Genomic DNA, 10,903 nt, shown 5'->3' on the forward strand with positions numbered 1-10,903 from the left:
AATTACTCCAAAAACTTATGAGGCATAGGTGGGACCATTGTCATTGCATTTGGAAACCCACACGTGAAATATGCTGCTATGTTTTGCAAATTTGTCCCCACCAGAAACCATGTTGGAATTTGATTGCCGTTGTGACCAGTATTGGGAGGTGAAACCTCTGAGCATGGATTGGACTGTGAAGTCTTTGCTTTCATACATGGATCACTGCTCTTATCACAGGAGTGCTCTCCTGCCATCTCACCTTCTGCTATGTGATTAGGCAGCAAATATAGCCTCAGAAGATATTGGCATGTTGATCTTAGGCTTTCCAGTCTCTAGAACTGTAAGAAAATAAATTTCTGTTGTTTAGAAATTACCCAGTTTTAGGTATTTTGTTATAGCAGCACAAATGGACTTAGACATGGGTCCTTAATATGGAAATATGATAAGAAAAATGCAAGGCACTCTAAAATTCCAACAAAAGTATATCATGCAAGCAAATATTAATAATATTTCAAAGCCCATTATTTGCACAGATCTGGTAAAATAGGTACACATATATTTGCTTGGAACACATTAGTAAAGTGATGTTAAATTTCAACAAGACCATTTATAATATTCATGTTCTTTAACAGTCCCAGTTGTGAGAATTTCTCCACAAGATACAGGCTAATGTGGCCTGTGCCATCATCAGTCATGTGTCTGCACTCCTTGCTGCAGAGATGACCATTTCCCTAGCTAGCTCAGTGCCTTCAAGCCCCCTGAACATTTTCTGTCCATCCTTCCATCCCAAAAGGAAACTTTATCATGGCTGGATGTCCAGTCTTTATGAACCACCCAGAGGCCTCCAAGCTTCTCAGAAGCTGTACTCAGATCTTAGAGTGGACTGTAGACTTCTGATTCCATCTCTGTCTGGGGATAATCTCCCTTCCTGTCCCCTCTTTGTGTTCCTAGATGCCATTCCCTCCCTAAAAGTTCCAAGCAGCTACTTTTTCCCATAAGCTTAAATTTTCATAAAGGATGGAAGAAACACTGGCTTCAGACAGCTTGTGCGTCCAGCCTTGCCATAAACCTCCCCTGAGGCAATGGGAAGGGGCACCAAAACTGGGTCCTTGCTGCAGGAAGAACAGAAATTAAACTTCTCAATAGTCTGTGTCCTGATATATTTGGGAAGGGTCTGCCACCAACCACTCACAGTACCCACACTGGCAGGTCTCTCCCTGGATCTGGCAGTGGTTCTGGTGAGCAACCTTCTTGATACCCAGCTCTGTGGTTAGGAGCACATGCTTTGTACTCATACACCTTCATGAGGAGAGAATAGTGATACATTCCTAACAGGGTTGTGAAATTAAATCCACATGCTGAAGAACCTCAGAGTTGGATCCTCTTAACAATCTACTTCATAAACAGTAGCTGTCTTTCTTCCCTGGAGCTAGGAAATCATGTGGCAACTTGACCTAACCCCTCAATCTGCGTCCCTTCACCAGGATACATATTGAACTTGATGAGTATTTTATAAACCTTCACCAGAACTTCTTTGTTGAAGGATAGGAATTCTGATCCAAAAAATTATTCAGATTATTGAGTTGTATTAATATGGCCCTCAGAAACAGATACACATATTTGGTACCAGCAATGAAGGTAAATGCTTGTTTCATCCATTCTACCAACCAGCTTTTGTCTACTTCCAGAGATTTTGTTTTGTCTTGTTTTGCTAGATTTTTTCTTTATTTCTCATTTGATCATCTTATTTTCCTGGACTTGCCCCAGTGGGCTGTCATCTCAAATGATCCTTAAACTTACATGTTCTGAGGCCATCACATAGTGTTGTCAGATATAGGAAATAAAAATGATAAATAAAAATGAAAATGAAAATGATATAAATGAAATGATGTAAATGAAAATTATATAAAAAATAAAAATAATAGCAAATAAAAAACCAGGATGCTCAGGTGAGCTTGAATTTAAAAAAAAACATAAAATTTTATTGCATGCAAATAATTATACTAACATTATATGTTCATTTGGAATCCATTTTTTTCCTCATTTTTACTGGCACATTATAGTTGTACGTATTGATGGGACTTGTTGTTACATATTTATACAGGCACACAATACAATAATATAATTTGTCTGATATTACTCTCTAGAATTTTCCCCCTTCCTTCCTCCCACCCCTTAGTCCTTTTCCCCTACTGATCTCCCTTTGATTTTTAGACGGTTCACCCCACCTTTGTTTTCCTTTTTCCTCTCTAGCTTCCACATATGAGAGAAAACATATGACCCTTAACCTTCTGAGTTTGACTTATTTTACTTAACATGATGGTCTCTAATTCCATTCATTTTCCTGCAAATGCCACAATTTCATTTTTCTTTATGACTGAATAAAACTTCATTGTGTATATATACCACATTTTCTTTATTCATTCATTCATTAATGGACACTTAGGCTGGTTCCATAATTTGGCTATTGTGAATTGTACTGCTGTAAACATGGGTATGCATCTATCACTGTAGGAAGATGCCTTTAATTCTTCAAGGTAAATACTCAACAGTGGTATAGCTGGGTCATATGATGGTTCCATGCCTAGTTTTTTGAGAAGCCTCCATATTGATTTCCATAGCAGTTGTACTAATTCACAGTCCCACCAACACTGTAAAAGAGTTTCTTTTTCTCTCACATCCTCTCCAGTATTTATTATTTGTAATCTTGATGACTGCCATTCTGACTGGTGTGAGATGAAATGTCATTGTAGTTTTGATTTAACTTCCGTAATTGCTAATGATATTGTGTTGGGAGAAATCCTAAGTCTTGGCTAGCAACTGTGAATGTCTCAAGTGTGTAAGGAAAACCTTCACACATTCACACCCGTCAGGAATACCTACAGAGAGGAGCATTCCGCTCTGGTCACTTAGGAAAGTAAACAACTTTCCCCAAATTTACCTAGTGTTACCAAGGGACCCTGTATGGGGGCCTGGTAGTCTGATCCCCCATGGCACATTGTGATTGGGTTAAAAGTCTATAAAATGTATGGTTTCTTCTGCAATAATCGAGTTTGCAGATTGCTCATCACGAACCTGCATTTTCCCATCTCCCAGGGTCTGGGTTATGACTCCGTCGGCTCTTACCTGCGCCTGAGCTAGCCTGGCACACACCCCTACAATATTGAACCATTTTTTCATGTGTTTGTTGGTCATATGTATTTCTTCTTTTGAAAAGTGTCTGTTTAGTTCATTTGCACATTTATTAGTTGGGTTATTTGACTTTTTTGGTGTAAAGTTTTTTGAACTCTTTATATATTCTAGATATTAATCATCTGTGAGAACAGTAGATAGCAAAGATTTTCTTCCATTCTGTGGGTAATCTCTTCACATTCCTAATTGTATCCTTTGCCATACAAAGCTTTTTAATCTGATTCTGTCCCATTCATGAATTCTTGGCTTTAGGGTTCCTATTGAGAAAGTCATTGCCTGTGCTTAAAAGCTGGAGTACTGACCCTGCGTTTTCTTCTAGGAGTTGCATAGTTTCTGGCCTAACACTGAGGTCTTTGATCCATTTTAAGTTGATTTGTGGGCAGGGTGAGAGATGGGGGTCTAGTTTCATTCTTTTACATATGGCTAACCAGTTGTCCCAGTGCCATTTGTTAAAAAGGCTATCTTTTCTCCACTGTATGTTTTTGGCACCTTTGTCAAGGATCAGATGACTGCATCTGTGTGTTTGTGTCTTCTATTCTGTAACATTGGTCTGTGTGTCTGTTTTTATGCCAGTATCATTCAGTTTTTTTATGATAGTACTATAGTATATACTATATATAGTATATATAGTATATATAGTATATACTATAGTATAATTTAAGCTTTTTTGGCTTAAAATTGCTTTGACTATTCGGGGACTTTTTGTCTTACAAATGAATTTTACAACTATTTTTTCTAGTTCTGTGCAGAATGTTCTAATTCATTTCTAATAGTCATTGTATTTTATATGGCAGTCCTACACCTGGAGAAATATATAGGGTAAAACTGAGTGTTTCAGTCAATAGTCTAGACTGAACTCTCAGGAAATGCCAGTACCACTCATCATCCATGTAAATGAGATTTTTTGAATGTTCCAGATGAGTGGAGCCTCTAGGTGAAAGAAGTGTCAACACCATGTGGAGAGGCAGCCTTAAATGACAGATACCACATAGAGAAAATAAATGTCCAGTGATCCCTGTTGATACACAGAATCCAGAAATATAATAAATGGCTATTGTTTGCAGGGTTTTAAGCAAAAATGGAAATAAAAAACCTGTGGTGTAGGTGTATTTTTTTCTCTTTTGTGTGGTCTGTTCTCACTGCATAATATAGGGATTCTCTTATCCTTGAATTATTGATAGGATTTTTGTTATAATTTTGGCAATAATCTGAATGTGTTTTTATATATGGATATCAAATTCTGGCTTTTATTTTTTTAATTGTAAACAAATGGGATACATTTTGATTCTCTGTACATGGAGTAAAGGCATTTCTTGAATTCCTTCCTGAAGGGATTTCCAAAGGAATTTTCTTGATAGATATTCACACTACTCTTGGAACTTGGAACCTAAATCCAACCCCTCTCCATAAAGATGAGCATCCACTGCAATCACAAAAGTTAAAGAATTGAGATCCTGATGCTACATGTCTCCATGAGTCAAATGGAAAGCAATATACTTACAAGGTTGCTAGGAGAGTATACTGTCAGAACAAGGAATATCTATTCATTTTGAGAGTGATCTCTCAAAGAAGGTTTCCTGAGACACTGACTTCTGATACAGGGACAGCATTGTAAGGAAGTCATTATCTTCAGAATTCCTTAAGCACAGGTAGACAAGACTCCTTCAGACAATTGATAGGAAGTACATTGCGGTACTTGACATCTATGATTGTCCTAACATAGCACTATTAGGTGCATAAGTCTGTCCATTTCTGAAGTTCATTAAGAAGAAGTGTTTTGTGTATAAATTTAAGCCACATTCTCACTATTACCTTTATAGGAATTAGAGTGAATGGACTGCTTTCTCCATTGTTTTGTCATATTGCTTAGTTGATTTAAAGCTCAGTCTTTGTATGGGGATGCTACTTCAGGTCCTCTTAATGTTACAAATTTTCTGGAGCACACTATAAGGAATAGGTGGGGAATCTAGTGAGACCAGGCAATGTAAAACCCACCCTTGGACAAGGCAGAACATGAGTTTAAAGAGAGAGGGTCTGAGCTCTGTGAGTCTTTGTTCTTCTAACTCACTAATTGTGTAAGTGATTTTGGCGATAGAGGAGTAAGTGCATATAAGGAGGCTAGACCTACTTTTTCTGGATACCCTTACACACAGAAGAAAATATCAGAAATAGGGAACAAGAATTTTCCAGGACAACCCAATATCCAGGGGAATTTAATTGAATAAGTTTCAGGCTACTAATAAGTATAATTTGGTATCACCACCTCCCTGAAATAACTGCAGTTATTTAAATAACTTTTAGTGCTTCTAAATTATTCAGTCACACGATTATAGACAGTGTCTTAATTTTATGCCACAGGTGGCTAATGGCTTGGCATGTTGTTAGTTTTACAAAATCCCTAGTAGAGGGATACCTCATCTCCCAAAGCCCTATGACACCTCCCTGGGTTTTTGTGTAATTATAATACTCCCTAAGATAAGTTTTAAAGCGAATGAGAGTCCTGGCAACAGAGACATTGTTTATTCCAACAGCCTGAGCAGGTTCATTGCCCGTGCCTCAGTCTGCTTGCCTTATTCAGTATGCTTCCTTGGGTGGTACTGTGAAGTCTGCAGGTTTTCAGCTTTCAAGGAAAGGCCAGGAGAGGGAGGGATGTGTGGAACATTTTCCAAAGTGTGTATGTGGATTACGAGTCAGGCCAGTGCATCACTGTTTCCATAGGAACCTGACGTCATTATGGCGACGGTGAGGACATTCAAAGGAGACCGACTTGCCTCTAGTCATTTGGACTCAGCAGAGGGAGTGGGTGCCTCGTGGTGGTGGCCAAGCCCCGTGGTGTGTGGTGGCCGAGCCCCGTGGTGTGTGGGGAGACAAAGGACCTCAGACCCAAGTCTCCTCGTTCCCACTCTGGGACTCGGTGCCCTGCTGACTCAAGAGGGAGAGAGATGTGGGACCCTCCTGGCCCCAGGCAGCCGTGATGTCCTGTGTGGTTATTGAGGGATCCTATATACTGGTATGAATTTAGACCACTTCTTATTCCTCTTCATATTTGTTGGTAGAGGAAGAGAAATGAGTAAAAGAGAAGGAAAAGGCCCTGGTGAGAAGCCCATTGCACCTTCTGGTTGTTGGGATCACTACCCAGTAGTACCAGTGCCATTGGTCACTGACCCAGTGCCTAGCATGGCACCAGGCACACAGTTACTCTAATGAGGCACAGTGACTTGTGGTTCTGTTTCTCCCTGGGAAGCTCCTGGTTGGACTCATATCAAGTGTCTGAAGGATGCAGTTTCTGAGGATCTGAGTGGTGATGGCTGCTGAAGCTTCTACTCCACATCTGAATGCTGCAGTGCTCAGGAGACCCCCACACTTCCACCCCTGGTGGGATATGAGTCCTGGTTCATATGAGTTCACATATCTAAACATAAACCTGTTGTAGAGTAGTGTCTACCATGTTCACAAAATCATCTAAAACTAGACGAACTCTTTTGACACTATCATTGGAGATGAAAATGCAGTTATGTCCCACTTGCAGCTTATATGCTTTATTGTAGCCTTTGAGGCTCATGTTAGAGATGACTTTTTAATCTGAAAGCAATTAATCCTGCAGCTTATGGTAGGAACTTGATATTTCACATATATTTTTAATAAATTTCATTTATTTTTTATGATTATAGAAATCAAAATCAGTGATTGCCATCAGAATCTTCAGATGAGTGTTGAAATATGCAGTTGATTAGAAGGCATTGTGAAATCATAATATGAAATCTTCCTAGGTAGCCAAGTTTTATGTTCTTAAATTTTTGCAGAAACCAATAATTATCCAAGGATTACTTTAAAATGTCATTAATTTTTAATTTTCAAAATAATGATTATACTAGAATTTATCCTATTGTGATTCAGAGCCATGATCTCTAAAATAAGCAAATATACTGAAATATCATTTTAGTAATATTATTTTACTAGGTTATAACATTTCAGTATTGTACTTCAGAAAGAAATGTGCATCAACTTTGCCTAAATATTTATAGCCCTCTTTGCAAATGATTGTTTCTATTTTGGTCATGTGTTTTGTGAACAACTAAATAAGACCTAGTGTCTATAACTGAATTTCACCAAATCTCTGAAAAAAAAATACAACTATGTTTCAAATGCTTTATTGAGGTATGGTTCATATGTGATTGATTCACTATATATTTAGGTCTTTGATGTAGTAAGTTTTGACATCTGTATGCACCAGAGAAACCAACATTGCAATCAAGGGAAAATATACCCATCACCCTAAAAAGTATTTTCCCACCCCTTTTGCCATCCTCACACCCACACATCTTACTCCATCCTCTCTGCCTCTCCCACCTGTCCCCATTTTCAAGCAACTACTATTCTCTCACTGTAGATTATTTTGCATTTCTTATAGTTTTACGTAAACAGACTCTTGTAACGTGTCCTTTTTCATCCAGCTTCCTACATTTAATCTGTTAATTTTAGATTTATCCATATTGTTGCATAATTGACTATTTCCATTTTAACTGCCATGCCATTATATAGATATACCAGAATTTGGTTTTATCCATCCACTTTTTTTCTTTTTTTAAGTTGTAGATGGACACAATACCTTTATTTCATTTATTTTTATGTGATGCTGAAGATCAAACCAAGTGCCTCACATGTGCTAGGCAAGCACTGTACCACTGAGGCACAACCCCAGCTCTCCATTCACTTTCTTAATGATGATGGGTTTTCAGCATATGTAAATGTCTTTACATACATATAAGCTTTCTTTGTCTAGAGTAAATACTAGGAGTGCAATGGCTGGAGCATGTGGTAGACATAAGATTAATATTGTCAAAAATGCCAAATCTTTTCCAAAGTGGTCCTACCATTTTTCATTCCCATGAGCAGCATATGAGAGTTCCATTCTCCACAACCTTGTCAACACTTGGTATGGTCAGTCTTTTTAATTTTCGTCATTTTCATGGGAGTGTAGAGGTATCTAATTGTGGTTTTAATTTACATTTCTATAACAATTAATGATGTTGAGTATCTTTTCATATGATTGTTTAGTATTTATATATATTCTTTAGTGAAGTATCTGTTCAAATTGTTTTCCCATTTATTTTTTGGTGTGTCTTTTTTCTTTTTACTGACATTTAAATGATTTTATATTTCCTGGATATAAGTCACCATTCAGATAATATGATTTTCATACATTTTTTCATTTATTTTTGATACTGGATATTGAACCCAGGGATGCTTTACCACTTGGGTGCATCCCCAGCCATTTTTAAAAAAAATTTGAAACAGGGTCTTGCCAAGTGACCTAGGCTGGCCTTGAACTTGCAATCGTCCTGCCTCAGCTTCTCAAGTTGCTGGAATTGTAAGTGTGCATCACAAAGACCAGATTTTTCACAGTCATTGACTTCTCTTTTCATTATCTCAACCATGTTTTTGGAAGAGTAGAAATTTTTAATTTTGAGGAGGTTCATGTATAATTTTCTTCATTTAAAGTTAAGCTTCTATAGGTCTCGTCTAAATTTTACCTAATCCATGTTCAAAAGGATTTTCTTCTGGTTTGCTTAAAGCAGCTTACACATTTAGATGTTATGTTTAAATCTCAGATTCAGTTTGAGTTGACTTTTATATGTGGTACAAAATGTGGACCACAATTTGTTTTTGTATATTTGAATATCCATTTACGGTAGAACCATTTGTTGAAAAGACCCTCATTTCTCCCCTTAATTGCTTTTGCTCCTTTGTTGAAAATTAGTTGTCCATCTAGGTGTGAGTCTATTTCTGGACTCCTTATTCTGCTCCTTTGATGCCTTAGGGTTCCACTTCATGCTTTGACCACAGGTGACTTATTTTTAAACTGGCATGTTTTCCTTTTTCCCTTTTCTTCTTCTCCCCCTTTCCCCATCCCTAATAACAGTGGAAACAAGGGTAACATTTTTCTCCACCCACACTAAACTATGGTGTCCTTCACACTATGAAGAGTATCACTGCCAACAAGAATAAAGTAACTCCAAACCTGGAAGTGGAGCAACGGCTCTCTCAAGGACATCCACTGGACGCTAATTTATTATCTACTGATAATATTTGTCTCCCAGCTTTTATATTCCTGCTTTAAAATTCCCATGTTACTCCCTGGCAGGGAGAATTACAGCATCTGGGGCAGGAGTCCACAGTCATACTACTTTGCTAGCAATTTGAAAAATATAAATAAAACGTTTTCCTTTTTCTCAAAAACTTGTCCTCATTATTAGATCATCAGTGGAGACAAGGACCAAACTTTAGGTATCACACTTATCTACCTTGAAGCCAACACCACAGTTTTGATTTCTATATGTGTATAAGAAATCTTGAAATGATGTGGTGTTTGTCCTCTAACATGATTCTTTTCCCAAGGTGTTTGTTATAGTCTATATCCTTTTTATTTGTACATGATTTTACCATCAGCTGGTAAATTTCTTTTAATTTTTGCAGGACTTTTATTGGGATTGCACTAAATCTGTATATTGATTTGAGGAAAACAGACATCATAACAATACTGATTCTCATGAACACAATTTGTCTTCCACTTCTTTGGGTCTTTCATTCTTTTGGCAGTATTTTGTAGTGTTAAATGTACAGATATTTCACATATGTGGACAGATTATTCATAAATATTTCATGCTTTTTAATGCAGTAAATGGCATTCTTTCTTAAATAGCATTTGTAATTATTATATTTTCACTGAAACATCAACACAAATATTTAATAATAGATATTGAGGAATCTTTTTGTTTGAAAGCATAGGCCACTGTATGATATAAAGGGCATTTGATACTTAATATGCATATACATGTATTTCCATATCATCTTTCAGAAACCATTAGCAATGCTTTGAAACTAGGGAAAAATATCCCAGAGACAGTACTTCAAATCACCTTCTGAAAAATCAACCTCTGAAATAATATAGTTTAGTAGCTTTCTATTCTGTGTGTGCTATATTTGAGTCTGTTGAAAATGTGAAATTGCACTTGTTTACTTCTAGTAAATTCACCTCAGAAAATTCCGGAGTCATGGGTGGTGAGGAGGCTGAGTCTATGTATTTGGGTATGTGTGTATTAATCTGTATATTGCTGAAGCTGCCAGGAATGTGTATTGTAAGGTGTCCTTAAAGTTAATTACCATGTATTTTGCCAGTCCTATGCAGTTCCTAGCAATTTTTAGGAATAAGACAAGATGGTAGTTTGCTTTTTCCCAGATTTCCTCAGCCAGCATGGTTACCATGGTTACTCAGTGACTGCTGTGAGATTCAGTGCGGCCTAAGCCTCCATTTAGGATATTTTCCGGAATCATTTGCTACTGTGGTAGTTATCAATGAGTTCAATTCTGATATTCTTTCTAAATTTATTAGCTGACATTTGCAAACAGGGCAGGAGTCTTGTATTTTTTCTTAATTTATTCATGTATTTATATCAGTATGAGTCTGATATTCCCATTTTTTTCCAAAGATCACCCTTCTGAAATTTAGCTAGGATACATCTTTTCATGGATTTCTGTGGATTTATTTCTTGTGGGGGTGAGGCATGACAGGAGGTTGCTATCACTTAGGTGTCAGGTGATGGCCTCCTCTAACCCTTTGAGGTGGGAGGCTCATTTTTGCCAAATAATGATGAATATAATGGTTCTCTGCTTGGCCTTCACTGACACCAACCCAGAGGGTGGGTCAGGTTGCCTCATTAGAGTCATC

This window comes from Sciurus carolinensis, chromosome X (genome assembly GCF_902686445.1).
Source record: "Sciurus carolinensis chromosome X, mSciCar1.2, whole genome shotgun sequence".
Lineage (NCBI taxonomy): Eukaryota > Metazoa > Chordata > Mammalia > Rodentia > Sciuridae > Sciurus > Sciurus carolinensis.